The 19,461-nt window shown below is 41.5% G+C and overlaps 1 protein-coding gene across 1 annotated transcript in view; it reads left to right on the top strand.

Moving 5' to 3' along the window:
• Nucleotides 1–19,461, top strand: part of PPM1H (protein phosphatase, Mg2+/Mn2+ dependent 1H) — a 1,767,842-nt gene that overhangs the window by 399,618 nt on the left and 1,348,763 nt on the right. The window lies entirely within an intron of this gene.

Here is a 19,461-nt window from a genome sequence, read left to right as displayed (position 1 = left end):
AAGCCTTTAACATCATATTAGCATGAACCATCACAGAGACACTTGGAAATACACCACTAGGGACTCTAGAACGTCACATGTGTTCAACCACTCATAACATCCTATGGTTTTGATTTACAAATATATGTACTGTTGTTATATTCAGTGTCTTAATTGTAAAAGCATCTTTGTATATAGTGTAGATAATTGTGTTAGATGACCTATACCATATGGTGTGAAGCTCAATGGATAACGCTGTACTGTGGTCATGTTTTTTGTATATGTATGCTTGATGACTCATATAAATGAAAAATAAAAATAAAAGTTATTGAAAAAAAAAAAATTTTTTGAATGCCTATTTATATTTCTTTGTTTAGTTTGTTTTTGCTGATAGTTTCAATATACTTTAAAAAAAACAATTTCCAAGAACAGATACACTGCAAAGGTAAATGTGTTCAGATAAGCTTGGGTAAACATAGATGCCAACATTTCATCAATACTAAAATGTGACTTTGCTTTCATGTACAAAAGGGGACAGTGAGGTGCACATTTTGCGCAGCTATTCTGGCCATTGTTTTAAATCTTTCCACTATTTCTCAATTTGCTGCAGAACAAACATTTTGAATTGCCAGTATTTAACAAAAGCCATGCTTAAAGTGTTATAGTGCATTTCTATACCTCACAAATCCATTGTTTCTTGACTTTCACATCATAAGTGTTTGCATTTACCATTGCTTTAGTATTTCACATGAATCCTGTGACCTTGGTCTGCTTTCACTTTAAAACGTTTCCCTTGTTGTTGTAAGTAGGCAGTTCTGAATATTAAGTTAAATAACATTTTTTTTCTTCGTGTTACTAGTCAGAGGTAGTGCCATAGCTGCCAACTGCTGTATTTAATTATAAAGTCCTCACCTTGGACAGTTGAGCCTTGGTGTGGTTTGTTAAAAGTCTGTCTTATCTGCAGTTTATTTGCTAGTGGATTAGCATTTTCTGATTATGCAGGGACAGACATCTGCCAGTACTAGATGTAGTGCTTTTTTTAAACTGATATCTAGGAAGATGTGTTATAGCCAACATTACTACCCTGTAGGTGTTGTGCTTGTTCAGTCACCCACATACCTTCTGCCAAGTATCTGCTTTTTCACTCAGGCTTATATGTTGTCATAAAGAAAAGCACCAGAGCTGAAAAGACAAATTACTGCAGCTAGAGAAACACCAGGTTCAGACTTGGCTTTACATAAGCCATAAATGTACCATCTGCACTGGATTTTATTGTTAAGAATAGCTTTATATTTAATGGTGATAGAGCTGAATGCTGCCATCTCTCACACTTATTGCAGAAGTGCTGTCAGTCTGTTCTGATGGCTGCCACCCACTTGCCAAGTACATTTCTATAATTAGCATATACTGTTTCCCAGCTCCTTGGTAATTAAATGCAGCACTCTCCTCATTCTTAATAGCGGCCATACAGGTAGAGCTATAGTTTATTATCAGAGAGAAAATACTTTTTGAGGCAATTTGAAGCTAAAGTTAGCCACCTGCTTTTTCGGTGTTTTAATTTTCCTTTAAACTGGAGCACATAAACTGCTAAAAGCAATGTTATAGTTTAAGAATTTCCTTCCTGCAAGTGAGTCATTACATTTTTTTGCTATGACATACCCTGGCTTGTCTTGACAGTAGTGCCATGCAGAATTATACCTAGCCGCAGGTTATGCTGCATCGTGAAAGCATACAGAGCTGGTAAAAAAAAAAAAACGGTGAGGTAGCAAATCTGCATGAGTCTGGCAGCTTGTCCATCCAATGTGCAGTTTCCCTTCCCCTTGTAAATATCATCTAGCCCTTGCAAGTATGAGCTTGTCTTTTAAAGTAGGGTGTAACCACTGCTCTAGAAATGTGCTCTAGTCTCCACCACCATTTATATGAAAACATATTTCTCTAAGATAGCCTTGAATTGCCACCTTTTGTTTTTCCCCGTTGCATCTTGTTCAGCCAATCAGTCCTTCTTATGTCTGTAGTCTCATTTTGTTGTCTTCTAACTGATATTTGTGTAGCTGGCCCTTTCTACCACTCCCCTCCATGTTCCTCACCTTTTTTGTTAACTGTGTTTGCATATTGATTACTTTTTTTATCTCCCTACCTCTTATTAACTCCTAGAATTAGACACATTACTCCAATTGTGACTTTAGCAGTGTCCTGCACAATAGGAGAAAGTTGTTGGTATCTCTTAAACCTAGTCCATTTCCTGCATGTCTAGCATTTTGTAAAGAACTTGTGTAAGCATCCACTGAATTTTTTTTCTTCCAAAGATGAATCACAGGAGAAGACAGATAGAAAACAAGGTTGTAAAGTATGCCAAATAATTTACAGGTGTTGAATCTGTGAGTGGTGGAGAGAGTATACATTCATTTTACATTCAAGTCTAGAAACGGTTATGTTACAAAACTTGGGATATAATATGGCTGTGTCTGTGATCTGCTAGTTGTAGGTTTGCCACCTTTTCAAATGCTCATATTGGGGCATTTTTTGTAGAAAGGTGATATTTTGCAGGACAAAACATGCCCACAGCAAGGGCAAAGGAGAGAACTTCATTTTTTTTTGCCAAAAACAAAGTTTATGCTTGTAACCTTTTAGTTGTTTATGCTATTTCCTATAATAATTAGGTGTTTCAGATATAAAATAACTGTTTTATGCAGCTGTCATGAAAGGAGATACTGCCAGCCCAGCTATCTGGAATTTTGTAAATAATTATATGTCATTTGTTAATATCAGCATACCTTTCAAAGGGCGGCCACGGTGGTGCAGTGGTTAGCATTGTCGCCTCACAGCAAGAGTTTCTCCGGTTCGATCCTTGGCTGGGGTGCTTTCTGCGCGGAGTCTGCATGTCCTCCCTGTGGTCATGTGGGTTTCCTCCGGGTGCTCCGGTTTCCTCCCACATTTCAAAGACATGCTGTAGGTGGATTGGACACTCCAAATTGGCCCTAGGTGTGAGTGTGTGGGTGTGTGTGCCTTCTGTGGAAGGTTGGGCTGGCAACTCGACACCGTAAAAACTCAACTGCCAATCATGAGCGGACAGGTGATCTGCTGTGGTGACCCCTAACCGGGAAAAGCGGAAAGAAGTAGAAGAATGCTTGTGTTACAAATGTATTAGTACTGTATGTCATATAAGATAGTTTGTACAGACGTGTACTGAAGAAGTATTTTGTAAAGTACTGAGGTTAGGGGTGTAACCACAGTTTAACTTGTTAGATTAGAACAGAAATGTATATACACTATTTTAACTGTTTAGATGTATATATTTTAACAATGGAAATTGGAACACAGGAGGTTAATTACAGAAAAATAGCAGAAATTTTAAATTATTTTATGATCATGTAATAAAAGAATGTTATCTTTCAGTTTCAGTGCAGTAACAGACACAATGTCTAGAATTAGAAGTTTTTGTATTGTCTTGTAAGTGTTTATTGTTTTATGACTTCCAGGATCTGCTTTAGATCTAAGAAAATACATTGTTTATGTATTTTTACAGTTAGATGCTAAATGCTACCAGCTGGTATCAGTGGTTGTTTTGAGCCAGGGAACTGAAGTCAGATGACAAGAAATTATGTCATTCTGCAGGTATCCCAGCAGTAACATTTGGGATACTAATTTGGGAAGTCTCAGAGAGAGAATGCATTTTTTATGATGTCTTTGACCTGACAAGAGCATCCACTCACTACATCTGCCTTGTTGCTCTGTAAGTAAGTTAACTAGGGTACAGTAATTTCTCTTTGATATAGTCAGGAATATAGTGAAGTATAGCTTAGATGTTTTCTTTATTTATTTGAGACTATTTATTTTATTTAACATTTGTTTACTGGAGAAATATTTTGCAATGTTGTTTTAAATATTTCCTGTGATTTCAAACACTGATGTAACTGATTATGTACTGAGTATTTTCTTGTTCTTTTATTATTTGTTATTAAATATATTTAAATCTTTCATTGTGGCTGATATTTGTGAGACATGTTTACGTTCTGAGAGTACTTGCATATTTATTGGGTGACACTGTGGGCCACTCCTAATAACCTTGCTCTTGGTCAAACTACTATTTGGATTAATACTAACATTACACAGTAAGATTGGACACACTTTGTTAAGGGCCTTAAAGTAGTTGATAAGGGTGTAGCTGGTGGCAGTGATAACTACCTTATAGTCTGGGCAAAAGGGGACATAGCTAGCAAACCTGTGCCATCCTTTCCCAGGTGAGTGTGTGCATTTGTATATAAATCAAACCTCAAGCAGTGTGTTTGTCAGCTACTTGGGCAGGGACATGAAGCACTGGTTGGATAGAGAGGGTGCTGGAGGTCTTGGCTTGGCCACTCAACTGAGATCTCAGCTCTGTAGCTGTGCCAGTGGGGAGTCGTATTGGGGATCTGGAGAAAGAGGGAGAAACCAGCCCACACTGACTGTGGTCTCTGAGTGCTCTTAAGTGAAGTTGCACTTGATGCAGAGAGCTGCATCTGGAAATACTGTGTGTGTACTTGTCATCCACCCAATGTATGTCCCCCACAGGTGCTAGTGGTCAGGATTTAGGCTCCTTCGTTACTGTGCCAGTGTTGGGGTGTCACAGCAACTATTAAAGAAAACATATCCAGTATTTTTTGGCCTAACATCTCAGGACATTTGCCATTTTTAAGTTGCTTTCACAGGACAGAACTGCTCAAAAAGGGACTGTCCCTTGCAGAGAAGGGCAGGTGGTAACCCTAGTTATGGAGCTGAATGAAGTCAGGATGACAGTATGATCAGATTTACTGTACTTCAAATAAATAATTAGTGAAACATGCAAGATGAAGTGTAAGGCTCAGAATGAAATAAACAGCAGAGAAGAAGGAAGATTAAAGGATTCCAAAGCTGGGGGAGATGTTAGAGATTGGCATAAGCATGCACATTTTTGAGATCTTCATTGAATATAACTGTGGTAGATTAGCAGTCATATGCAGAGTGTTGTAAAACATCTAGTATTCCAGAAGTAATAGTTAATAAACATTTTAGCAAGAGTCAAGCTGCTAGAACATTCAGTAGAAACTTCATTGAAATCTCAGTTTGTAATTGACCTTGCTGAATTTTCAGAAAGTAAACAGAATATTTATATATTTATTTTGTTTATTTGTATGTATAAATGTATGTGAAGGCTAGGTATTATGTCCTGTCTTGGTCTTCAACCATAACTGAGAATAAAGGAGTGTAGAGATCAACATTTTCAGCCAGCCCTGTACTTGGTATACCAATAGTTTTAGTACTTGTCTGTATCCAGTTATGAAAATCTGAAAATGTATGTGGTCTTTCAATTATCTGCGTGCAAACTACTGAATAATAGTCAACATTTGTGACATTTTCTTTTAAATTACAGATGTTTGTATTTTGTTTTGAACAATAAGATTGAAGTCTGTGACGAGAATGTGTAACCTACCCACATTGGGGGAAAACACATTTAAGATATGATGCTTATATCAAGCCACAGACAATTCTCCTACAAGCTACAGTGAAAAATAATATTTTGAGATTATTTTCTTGGTAGATTTAAGCCTAAGTATCTGCATAATATTAGAGTTGTTGTGTTTTTAATTTGTTACTAAACATAAGTTAATTTTACAGATGATCACATAATTTTCTTTTATTTCTTACATGGCAGAAACAGCCGTCTTCCTTAGGGAAGTTGTACTTAAACTAATTGGTGGGGTGGAGGACATTACTCTATGTTAAACATGCTTCTCTTTTTTAATAATCCAGTCAGTAATGATTAATCCAGGTTTTAAGGGATTCAGTTTTGTTGTTGATGAATTTCACATGAGACAGTAAAAGGCTTGGGGAGCTGAACTAAAAATGTTGTCAGATGGTGGTGTGCCAATATTTGATTCATTGTTTCGATGAGATAAGAGAATATGTTTAATATAGCCTTTGACAAGCTGGCAGAGCTTTATGACTTCTGTACTACTGCAGGCTTGTGTGGATAGGCATGGGAGGAATTACTTTCAAGAGAAAGAGTTTTATTTATTTATTGTTTGTTGACTTAGTCCCATGAGCCTTGTAGATTCTTTTCAGGAGAGACGCAAGGTGGTATTTATACTACTATTCCTACATAAGGAGTAAGAGAACATTGTAGGCTGTGTCTTACAAGAAGAAAAAGGAAATGTCTATTATAAGGGGAGGTGAAAGAAAAGCATTAATGGTGGCCATGAGAGTAAATGTTTTGGTCCATGAGGGAGATCATGTGTGTGGAGATATGCAGTGAAAAGAATGATTCCTAGTGAGAGAGAGAGACTGGTCTGAGAAGGGAGTGGATATGTAGTGCTGCTTGCAGATGGCAGAGGAATGATTTGAGAAAGATCTGTAGAAACATAGTGGAGGGTTATATATGTAACGGATACAGAAGCAGTGTGCAAGGTAATTTAAGTTTTTTATTGTACTGTGAAAATGAGAAATAAAATCCAAATGTTTTATAAAAGGCATTGGCATCAACTCTTTTTTCCCATTTTGTAAATGGAGTCAAGGTGTCACATCAACAATGACCATCAACAGTGAATGTATAAAAATAGAGCAATGTCAGACTCCAAAGTAGAGGTGCTTGTATTATTTTAATTTAAGTTTGCAGTAGATGGAACTATAAGCATGAGAGAATTCATTGCCTAGCCATCAGTCAGTCCTGTATAACCTGTACTGGAAATGGGCATTTTATAGAGCTGGATTAAGGCAAAAACAAGTAAGTTCAGTAAAATGTGCATGTTTTTTTAACAGAAATATGAATAGACTTTGTGAGTAATACAGAAGTGAAAGACCATGATACTGTGAAATCTAAAGTATTTATTTATGTATTATTTATTTACATTTGTTGACTGGGAATGTCCGACTGGACGCAGGTCCATTTTCAGCAGAGGCCCGGGGAGAAAAGCTCCACAAATTAAAATATTACAGACATAGTTACAGATGAAGAATCCTAGCAATTAAAATATTACAAACATAGCTACAGAGGAACATAGTACATTCAGTAGATAACTAGCATCTGTTTTATCCACAAAGTCAATGCAGATGTTAACAATTGTTACAATAAGAGGTCACTGCCATATAATAAGTAGATAGGCATGGAAGAATCAGAGCTTGCTGTAATCAATGGTAGTTTGTGGGGTGGAAGAGAGGTAGAGGGTAGATGGAGTGGGAGCAGTTAGAGGGGAGAGTTACAAGGGCATAGCCAGCATGTTTTTAGGTGTGCTTTAAGTAAAGCTTTGATGTGGGTGCATGAACCTGCACTTTAAAAGTTTGTCTTGTTGTTGAATTTACCTGTTGAGGCTACACACTCAAGTGCACTAGCCTGTGTTAAATATTTACTGCATTTTCTGCTGTCTGTCTTGCAAAAAAAGAAAAAAAAAAATCCTTGTTTCCCGCCTTTCCTGACCTAGAATAGTCCCTAATACAGGCTTTGCTGTATTCCGGACTTTTGGATAGTTCCTGTGTTGCCCATTTCCTTACTTGGATAGAAGGAAGCTTCTTTGTTCACCAGTGGGAGTTGTTCACCAGTGGGAGTGGGGAGCTTTGAGCAGCCTATCTGTCCCTGGAGGAGTGATCCCAGCACAAGAATCTTCTAGTTTATTGGCCGTTTTGGGCTAATTTCTAGCTCTTTCAAGTTCCCCTGTATAAAACCCGCTTTGGCACGGTATTTGCGCTTGTTCCTACTCAGCAAAGCTCCTCGTGGTCCTGCAGAGTGGTGCTAGCAGCAGAGAGATTAAAAAAGAGCGACTGCTTACCTGACTTAAGTATATTTTACTGCTATCACCTTTGCAACTGTCCTTTCTCGCCAAAAAGCGAGTTATATCTGCTCTTTTGCCTGTTTAAAGCTTGTTATACATTTAATTTATACATGCACTTTAAAAGTTTGTCTTGTTGTTGAATTTACCTGTTGAGGCTACACACTCAAGTGCACTAGCCTGTGTTAAATATTTACTGCATTTTCTGCTGTCTGTCTTCCAAAAAAAGAAAAAAAAAATCCTTGTTTCCCGCCTTTCCTGACCTAGAATAGTCCCTAATAAAGGCTTTGCTGTATTCCGGACTTTTGGATAGTTCCTGTGTTGCCCATTTCCTTACTTGGATAGAAGGAAGCTTCTTTGTTCACCAGTGGGAGTTGTTCACCAGTGGGAGTGGGGAGCTTTGAGCAGCCTATCTGTCCCTGGAGGAGTGATCCCAGCACAAGAATCTTCTAGTTTATTGGCCGTTTTGGGCTAATTTCTAGCTCTTTCAAGTTCCCCTGTATAAAACTCGCTTTGGCATGGTATTTGCGCTTGTTCCTCCTCAGCAAAGCTCCTCGTGGTCCTGCAGAGTGGTGCTAGCAGCAGAGAGACAAAAAAGAGCAACTGCTTACCTGATTTAAGTATATTTTACTGCTATCACCTTTGCAACTGTCCTTTCTCGCCAAAAAGCGAGTTATATCTGCTCTTTTGCCTGTTTAAAGCTTGTTATACATTTAATTTATACCTGCACTTTAAAAGTTTGTCTTGTTGTTGAATTTACCTGTTGAGGTTACACACTCAAGTGCACTAGCCTGTGTTAAATATTTACTGCATTTTCTGCTGTCTGTCTTGCAAAAAAAAAAAAAATCCTTGTTTCACGCCTTTCCTGACCTAGAATAGTCCCTAATACAGGCTTTGCTGTATTCCGGACTTTTGGATAGTTCCTGTTTTGCCCATTTCCTTACTTAGATAGAAGGAAGCTTCTTTGTTCACCAGTGGGAGTGGGGAGCTTTGAGCAGCCTAGCTGTCCCTGGAGGAGTGATCCCAGCACAAGAATCTTGTAGTTTATTGGCCATTTTGGGCTAATTTCTAGCTCTTTCAAGTCCCCCTGTATAAAACCCGCTTTGGCATGGATTTGTGCGATTTTGCGCATAGCGCAGCATCGGACCGCGCCGCTTAATCGGGCTTAAACCTTTTTTGGCTCCACAAAGTCTACTCTTCACTTTTTCCCTTAGAACTGCTCTAACTCTTAAAATAAGGACCCTATTTTTTATCTAAAGCCCTGCACTTGCTCATACAAGCAATTTTATATAAGTTAGCACTAATAAACCAAAAGCACTACATCCCTAGATACTCCCTTGAGCACTCGGCCCTATTGGTCCTTTTTGATCAGTTATAAAGGAGTTACCTATACTTTTCTGGCATGACCAAAGGACAGATGCTGGTTTCCTCTCCAGTCCAGCCAGTGAATCTGGGAATCCTGAGGCAATGTTACAACTGCCTCATGTACACAGACAACCCTCTCCTCCCAACAAGCTCAAATATCTGTGAGAGCTGCAACCATATAGCCAAACTGGAGGCTGAGCTCTCTCAACTCAGTACTGGCCCAGTCGGTCAGGAGGAGAAGGTAACCACACACACCACAAATCCAGTCTCACATAGACCTGCCACAATGTCTAACCAAACACATAAACACACAAAAACATATTCAGAGGCTCTAAATAAGAATCTGCCAAAGCAGCACAGACCTCCAAAGCAGACATCCAAGCACCTGCTACCCCAAAACAAAACACGTGTAACACATAATTCACAAAGTTAGTGTGCCAAACAAACACAGCTCTTAAGGCTCAACAACACACCTGATACACTTGTAATAGGTGACTCTATCGTCAGACACACTGACGTCCCACTCACCAGACTGAACAAGGAGAGGGTCACGGTAAGCTGCCTGTCAGGTGCCAGGATCCGCCACATAAAGCAAGCACTCAGATCACTCCAAAGCAAGTACAAATATGACTCGGTCATTGTCCATGCTGGTGTGAATGACCTGAGACGTACCTCCCTGGACTACATGAAAAGAGACAAAGAGGAGCTCTCTGATCATGTAGCCCAGGCCGGTATGACCCTGACCTTGAGTAGCATCTTACCCTCACCAAGAAGGATGCCACAGTATAAAGACAAAATGATCAATTTTAACAATTGGCTAAAGTATTGGTGTCATTCAAAGGGGATCCAGTGTCTGTCAGCCTGGGATGACATGCTCGACAAGCCATGTTGCTTCGCTAGGGATGGATTGCACCTGTCACCCCTGGGCTTTCTGATACTGGCAAAGGCTCTTGCCACCCCCATAGTGCCTTTTTTAGGCAAGGCTTAAAGGACAAACCCACCTCCATAGATAAGAGAGAAAAAGAAACTAAGGGTAACGCTACTCAACGCCAGAAATCTAAACCTCAAGATGCATGCACTCGAAGCTCTCCTCAGTATGGAGAATATCGACATCTGTGCAGTAACAGAAACCTGGTTCAAGGCTCCTGAGAGCACCCCAGCACTACCAGGCTATACCTCATACCATGCTTTTCGGCCTCAAAACTTGGACCGAACCACAAAAGGAGGGGGAGTATCCATATTCATCAAAGATACTCACACCTCCAGGTTAGTGGCACTGCATGAAGCAGCAGAGACCATCCATGTGCAACTAACAGTGGGCAGAACTGCCTTTCAGTTTATAGCCTGCTACAGACCACCCTCCCAAACTCAGGAACCTCACTCGGCCTTCCTGAAAACACTGGAGAATATGAAGGTCTCTTCAAACACCATTATACTGGGTGATTTCAACTACCCAAACATAGACTGGGAGCATTACTCAAGCCCCAACGCCCTAGCCCAAAGGTTCCTTGAATTTATAAACTCAAATGCTATGGAACAACTAGTCACCACTCCCACAAGAGTGGAAAACATACTGGACCTGATCATCACCAACATGGGGACTCTATGCTCCACACCAGAAGTATACCCCTCATTGGTAAGATCGAACCATAAATTAATTTCACTCGACATCCATATCCCGACCCCACCCCCAGCCCAGAAAACCAAAGTGAAAAATTTCTCAAAAGCTAACTTCACACTTCTCAAAACCAAGGTGAAATCCTTCAAAGCCCCTGGGCCAGCGGAAACTACGGCCCAAACTTACTTTAGAAACCTTTATAAACGCATTCTATGGACACTTTCAGGAATGCATGGATCATGCAATCCCAAATAAAACCAAGACCCAATCCTCCAAAGACAGGCGTCCAATCTGGTGGACCCCAGCCATAAATAAGCTTTACAACAAAAGGAGGACGCTACTACATGATAGAGCTAAATCCCTAAAAGGAAAGGCATCTCTGATCAGTACTAGCAAAAAACTACAGTCCCTCATAAAATCATCCAAGGCCAACTTCGAGAGAAAAATTGCACAGGACACCAAAGATAATCACAAGGCCTTCTTTAGTTATGTTAGAAACCTGGGTGGCAACTCCCAGATATGTTCAGAATTAATCCAAAATGACAAGAAATGCACTGAACCCACAGACATAGCCAACATCCTGGCAGACAGGTTCAGTGCAAACCCCCCCCTTCCCCCACAAAAGAGCAAATATCTATCCCAGCAGAGAGTCGCCTCCCTGACATCTCAGATGCTCAGCTGAGAGCTGCCCTCTCCAAGGCAAAAAACACAGCATCAATAGGACCAAACGGTGTCCCGGGCTGCATCCTACACGAGCTCCAAGAAGAGCTAAAACCTCATATAAAGTTACTGTTCAACCTCAGCCTTAGTACAGGATATGTACCCAAGGAATGGCGTACAGCAACAGTGGTCCCACTCCACAAAGGCGGTGCCTCAGTGGACCCTGAAAACTATTGCCCCATAAGGTTGACTAGCCTGGTCTGCAAAGCTATGGAGCGGATCATCATGGAGCTCATAAACAAAGACATTGGGGACCTGCAGACGCTGGATCCTACCCAATTTGGCTTTGTTAAGGGCAGATCCTGCCTCCTGAACCTGGTTGACTTCTTTGAAACAGTCACCAAGGCCATAGATGAAGGGAAGGTAGTCCACACAACCTACCTGGACCTTGCAAAAGCCTTTGACACAATACCCCACTCGGGCATCATAAATAAGCTCTCCAGCTTAAATATCAACCCCTATGTCACAAGATGGGTTGCAAACTGGCTCAAGGATAGAACCTACATGGTCAGAATTGCGGGAGCCATATCAGACTCTAAACCAGTTACTAGTGGCATCCCACAAGGCTCAATCCTGGGACCTCTCTTGTTCGGTATATATTTCTCTGAGGTACAGGCTAACACGGGAGGACTATGGCTGACCAAGTTCGCAGATGACTGCAGACTGGGTGCCATAATCGACTCACCAACTGACACAGACATCCTCCAAAAGGGTCTCACAGAGATGGATAACTGGTGCCAGAACCATGGCCTAAAGCTAAATGCCAAAAGTGCATAGTCATCCCCTTTGGGAAAAACAAAGTGCCCACAAATTACCACATAGGTGGTAATCCATTAAGTATGGAAGAAGTAATTAGGGATTTGGAGACCCAAGTGGATAGCAATCTTTCCTTTGACAATTACGTCGCCAAAGTGGTTAGAAAGACCTTCTATATAGCCCACCTTATCACGGAAGGGTTCACATCTAGATCAAGAGAGGTCATTGTGCCCCTCTACTCATCACTCATCAGGCCCATAATAGAATACAATGCCCCATTTGGGATGTACCTTACCCGACACCTGCAGCAACTGGAAAGACCCCAAAAGTACCTCACCAAGAGGATAAAGGGACTCAAACAGATGACCTATGCTGCCCGGTTAAAGAAACTCCAGCTATACTCAGTTGCATACCACCTACTCAGAGGCGACCTGTGCCTGACGTATAAAGCCATGTCAAACCCAGATTTAATGGACATGCTCCACCTCAGAAAATCCAAATCCCTTAGAGCTACCCGCTCGAGGGACTTAAACCTCAGCACAGAAATTAATAGAACATGCTGAAGGGACAGATTTATAACCCAGAGGCTGCCATCACTCTGGAATAGAATCCCAGTCCATGTCAGACAGAGCCCCTCACTGCTTCTCTTCAAGAGAAATCTTGACGAGTGGATGGGAGATCGTAGGTTTTACCTCGGGGATCACTTCTGCGTCACTGCTAGACAGAGGCACAGTAAACTAACCTTAAAAGGGTATAGTAAACTCATTTAAAAGGGTGGCGAAAGCCAAATACACTCTGGCTAGGCTTGTAAGTGCCCTAGGGCAGACAGCCTAGTATCAACCTATGAACATATGATGGTAGAGAGGTTATTGTGGGGGGGGGGGGGTGTTCCATAATTTGGCTATAGCGCTGGAGAATAGTGCTTCTCCAGCAGTGTTATTGGCTCTAGTAACCTGTAATTGATTTTTGTTGCTGGATCATAGTGGTCTGGTGGTGAGATAGGGTTGGAGTAGATACTGGGAGGATGGGACCTTTAGAGGATGGTTAACAAGTTTGTGGGCGAGTGCGACTTGATACCATTGAAGGAGGTGAGGGAGTTCTAGCCAGCCTAGTTCAGTAAGTAAAGTACATGTAGAGAATCAGAAATACAAGTCATTCTTCTGGTAGGAAATGATAAGAATTGATGGGCAAAATGCAAAATTTAAACTTGTGCAAAGCATATAATATCTTGACAGAAAATACTTTTTAAGCATTGGGGCTGGGAAACAGGAGAAAGAGTTGTGTACATAGATTGTAAAACCTATTGTGGCCACCAAGTGGCACCACCAGGTCTAAAACTACTGTCTTTTGAGTGCAAATCTAAAATTTCAGCGCTCTGTTTCAAATAGTTGCACTTAAAGAAGTGGATTCTCCTAATGTTTAGGTATTATAGCTAATGCGAAACTAGGAAGGATTAAGGCTTTCAGTCTTTTTTTAATTTCTTCAAGTCTTCTGAGTTTCTAATACCATGATGGGAATGGACCCCATTCCTAAGTCAAAGTATGATTAAAGTTCATGAAATTAGTACTGCTTCAATCTTTGATGTCAGCCAGTAGTGCTCTTCACAGCACCTGCAATGTGCCCAGTAATGACTCCTTCTGCAGTTCATATGAAGTTACATGCATTGGTAACATATCTAACTACGATTGTAAATTATTTTTTAAAAGACATGTTGCTTCTACTACTATTGTCAAATTCAACGCTGGCCCCAATAAAGACTGTCCCTCCTATAATCCACAGATCAGTATAACCAGTCACAGATAGCTTCAAGATGTACTCGGTGCAATAAATGCAGGCAGTCCGCAGATATAAAAGCCAAATTTAATAAACAAGAAGACAGAATAAACACAACTGTAGGATTTAGCGCTTTCATCTTCCATCCGGAGACTTCATCAGAATCAAAATCCTACATATATTCTCCATTTAAATAGTTACAAATCATTCCTGATTGCCTATCTGATCATTGGTTCTCGGGATTAACTCTTAGCTTTCCTACACTAATCTAATAAATTTATAATACATAATACAGTTCATCATAATAACTTCCTTGAGACTCAGAGTATTTACATATGCATTAAAAATATTAAAAACATAAGTATATAAATAAATATAAATATTTATATTGTCCAAATTACAAAATATAAAAATGTGAAGGGTATGACATGTTCATAGGTAGGTACTAGGCTATTGGCCCTAGGGCCTATGTAAGCCTAGCTAAAAAGGTACCCTGGCTTTTGCCGCCCAAGAAAATTATTTTCCTGTGCCACTGTCGAGCAGAGCCACAGAAGTGATGCCCGGGGTGAATTTCCTATTTCCCATCCAGTCATCAAGATTTTTCTTGAAGAGTGCTAATGAGGAGCTTTGTTTGATATAGATAGGTAGTTTGTTCCAGAGTATGGGAAGTCTCTGGGACAGGACTCTATCCCTCCAGAATGTTCTGTTTATTGTGGTGACAAGGTTTAGGTCCCTAGAGCATGTAGCTCAGAGGGATTGGGATTTCTTTAAGTGGAGCATGTCCAACAGCTCTGGGTTTGACATAGCTTCGTATGTTAGGCAGAGATTGCCTCTGAGTAGGTGATATGCGATGGAGTAAAGCTGGAGATTTTTGAGACAGTCTGCATAGGGCATCTGTTTTAGGCCTGTAATCCTCTTTGTGAGGTATTTCTGCGGTCTTTCCAGTTGTTGTAGATGCCTTGTGAGGTACATACCAAAAGGGACATATCACTCTATAATGGGTCTAATGAGTGATGATTAGAGAGGAACAATGACCTCTTTTTTTCAAGGATGAGAAACCTTTTGTGATGAGGTGTGCCACTTAGAAGGATTTCCTGACTACTGTGACAATGTGATTATCCAAGCAGAGACTACTGTCTACCTGCTCCGTATAGCCTGGAGGTGTGCGTATCCTTAATAAATATGGACATGCCTCCACCTTTAGTGTTTTGGTCCAGGTTAGGTGGCCAAAAGGTGTGGTATGAATTATAGCCTGGTAATGCAGGGGTGCTGTCTGGAGCCTTGAACCAGGTCTCTGACATTGCACAGATGTCGATGCATAGCATATATGTCTGAATAGGTGCTAAGAAATAGTTGTATTCATAAAAAACTTATAATAATTTATAATGATATGTATTAATAGTTTGTAATAAAATCATGTAAAAATAGTAACACAAACATGTAAGAACAGGCATAACATCACAAGCATATAAAAACAAACCCGTACAGTACTACAACCATATGCAAATACTTCAAACGTATACAATTATGTAAGAGTATGTTTCTCCCCATTCTGTTCAATAACAGGATTTTCCTTTTTTATATATATTATTTATTTTGTATTGTAATATTTTATTATTTTATCTTTTGGGGTTGGTAGCTAATAGTTTGAGGGCTGGGGTTAGAGAGATGAGGTCATTCATACCTGGGTTGTTACACGTATCCAATCTCAATTGCCAAATCATCTCTCTGTATTCCAGACACTACAGATCTGGAACCCAAGACCGCTTCGGAGCTCTTGTCGGAAAGTACTAGGCCGACGCAGCCATTTTGTTTAGCCCCTACCAATGACACTGCTGATAAAGATGTCGGTACTGCAGAAACACCTTCAGTTTCTGAAGGCGTCTTCAGACCGACGAAGCTCACCATAAAAACGTATCCTAAGACTAAGACTCATATTAAACCTAAAAAGACTGCACTTCAGTCTCCAGTTCAAGGCCCCATGCCTAAGAAACAGATGCTCAAAATGGCTGAAGATTTGATCTCTTTAATCAGGGGTTCCCAACCCCCACCCGACAAAAGGCCTAGACAAGAGGAAGATTATGCCTCCTCTGAACAAGTGTCTATTTCCTCAGGCTCCTCTGAGGACCAAGATTACTCCTTCTCCCCTTATGAAGATTCTGATGCTGAGGATTCTATTCCCTCAGCTTCTCCTCCTGAAGACTATTCCTTTGGGGAAACTTTACACACTATGAGAGAACATTTTCACTGGGAAGGTCAGGACTACTCTGACTCATAGAAAAGGCTCAGAGAGATGTCCTTCAAGGATGCATCTGCAGTCCTAACATATGGGTTGTCCTGCCTCAGGCAGCCCTTCGGTCGGCCGGATTCCAAAGTCTGGGTCTGGCCTCGGCTGATGTCGCACTTCACCCGACGTCATAGCTGCTGTTTATCGGGTATAAAGGCATCAGCCGATGCCATTTTCCCCAGTCTTTCTTGCCGCGCGGTGCCCGAAGCAGAAGCTGTTCGCAAGTGCCAGTCGGTCAGATCCAGAGATTTCTACTACCGAAGACTTCTAAAAAGCTAAGTACCCCATTGGGGACTCTTTCTTGCCTCAGTCGATGTCAGACAAAGTAAATAATTGTTTAACTTGTCGGAAACAAATACCTCATAAGGATTTCCACTCTTACTGCCTTCCTTGCTTAGGCCCAGACCACGACGTATCAGCTTGTCTAGCCTGTGCTTCCTTCAACCGACGGACACTTAGACGTCGGTCGGAGTTTGCAGAGGAGGTTTTTGGACCCGCTTTTGCATACAAAATGCCGCCGGAGACTCCGACTACTCAATTAGCTAAAAGCGCAAGGAAAAGGACCGACATTCGCGCCCGCGGTTTCGCTGAAACCACGGCTAGGCCAACATGAGTGTCTCGGTTTCGTTGAAACCGAGTCCCGTTCTTCCTTCGCCGAAAGCATGCCTCCGATTGCGAGGCCTCACAGAGCATGGCTGAATCTGCTACTGAATTTACTGCTACAGAAGCAGGCACCCAGGATTTGTCAGACACTATTCCTTTAGACGTATCTACCCCTGCACGTGGGGCTGCTAGACCCCCTGCTTCTATGTCTATCAAGGCTTTTGCCAGGGCTAAAGCAGCTAAATCTTCTAAGGCCTTACCTGCTAAAACTCCCTCACATAGGCCTACCTCTAGTTCCCAAATACTCAGCCTGGTTGAGGATCTCATTTCTTTGATCAGGGGATCCCAACCTCACCCAGACAGGGCCTCTCAGCCCCCTCCAGATAAGAGGCCTAGGACTGAACCCCCAGAACCTGTCTCTACAGACTATTCCTCGGATGACTCAGACGTTTCAGACCCTCAGGAAGGCCCATATTCTCCTTATGAGGATTCTGATGCAGAAGACTCCATTCCTTCTGCTTCTCCTCCTGAAGAATTTTCCTTTGGGGAAACCTTGCATGCTATGAAGGAACACTTCCAATGGCAGGGCCAGGATTTTTCAGATTCAAGGAAAAGGCTAAGGACTTTTTTACACTTACCACAGCATAGGCCTTAGCCATTCCTCCAGTACTAACAGTTGTTGATGATGCATATAATGATGCCTGTACTGCCCCTGATTCTCTTCCTCCGGCCCCTACCAAGCCAGACAGATACTACAGGGTCCCGGACACACACTACCATTTGTCTAAGGCTCCTGTTGCAGACCCTGAAACCATTTCACAGGGCCCTAAAGGTTTGGCAGCTGCCTCTGCCAAAAACCCTCTTCCCTCTGAAAGGGAATCTAGAGCATTAGAGAGATGGGGTAAAAAGGTTTATACTTCTGCTACTCTTTCGGCCAGGGCCTTGAACTGTCAATTTCACATGATTCAGTACCAGGAATTTTTGTTAGACCAGCTAAATAAAAAACTGTCTTCTCCTGAACCTATAGACCGCAAGTCCCTTCAGGATTTGGTACATAACTCTCAGCAGGTTAGTAACCATTTCTTAAAATGTGGCTATGATGCACTGGAGGCTTCTTTTAGATCAGCTATGACGGGAACAGTGATTCGAAGGCATGCCTGGTTAAAAGAACAATCCTTACCAGACCATGTTAAGTCAAAACTCCTAGATGCTCCCATGGAGAAACAAAGTTTGTTTGGCTCCCCTGCACAGGAGGTTCTAAAGAAGGTGGTAGAAAAAGCAAAATCTGTCCAAACAGTCAAGGATTTCTTACAGGTCCAACCTCCGAGGTTTAGCAGAAATTGGCCTTCGAAGAATTGGTCCTTTCCAGACAACTCCAGAGCGCAGGGAGGCAGAAATAGACGCCCAAGAGGCAGAGGTCAATCTAGGGGTGCCTACAGGGGACGTCAGTGGCAACCTACCAACCAGAGAAGTACTGCAACAGATTCAACTACAACCACTTCCACACGGCAGACACAATGACTTGGCTCTGGTTCCGCCTACCAGGGAACAACTGGAAGCACCCTTGGGTGGAAAGCTAGCCTTATTTTCCGACAACTGGCATTACATTACAGGAGACAAATGGACTTTACAAACAATAGACAAGGGCTACAGGTTTCACTTCCACACTCTACCAAAAAAGAGAGGAATGCCAAACCTACCACCAAGCCAAAAAACAGATGCTCTAAGACAAATCAACAACTTACTAAGGATGAGAGCTATAGAAGAGGTACCACCTATGGAACAAGGCCAAGGATTTTACTCCAGGCTTTTTTTTTTTTTTTTTTTTTTCTTGTACCAAGAAAAGAAAATCAATGGAGACTATTTCTAGACTTGTCCGCACTGAACACATACCTCATTGTTCCAAAATTCAAAATGCTGACCCTCCAGCAGCTTCTTCCCATGCTGGGCAAGGAGTCTTGACTGGTGACTCTAGATCTCAAGGAGGCATACCTGCACGTCCCTATACGACCAGATTGCAGAAGACACTTCAGATTTCTTGCAGGATCAGAGCATTATCAATTCTCAGCATTGCCTTTTGGCTTATCTACTGTGCCCAGAGTATTCACGAAATGCCTGGCATCAGTAATTGCTCATTGCAGGCTTCAGGGAATTCAAATTTACCCATAACTGGACGACTGCCTAATACAAGCGGACAACAAGGCAAAATTAACAAAAGATTTGGAAAATGTCATACAACTGTTGCAAGCCTTGGGATACACAGTCAACATGCAAAGTCAAGACTAGTACCATCCCAAAGGATAACATTCTTGGGTGCAGAACTGGATACATCAACTCAGATGGCTTTTCTCACAGAAGAAAAACAAAAGCAACTACCAGTCTACTTCATGACATTAACAACACAAACTCAGCTTACTGCAAGGAAAGTCCTGCAAGCCCTGGGTTACATGGCATCCTGCATAATATTGATTCCGCATGCCAGGCTGCATATGAGAAAGCTACAATGGTACCTAAGTAATGTATGGTCTCAACACAAGCACAGTCTAGAAGCCCAGATTCCAATAATTCCATGCCTGAAGCAA

This window comes from Protopterus annectens, chromosome 11.part0, assembly GCF_019279795.1.
Source record: "Protopterus annectens isolate FY-2018-M chromosome 11.part0, PAN1.0, whole genome shotgun sequence".
Classification (NCBI taxonomy): Eukaryota; Metazoa; Chordata; order Ceratodontiformes; family Protopteridae; genus Protopterus; species Protopterus annectens.
This window is presented reverse-complemented; position numbering and strand designations above follow the sequence as displayed.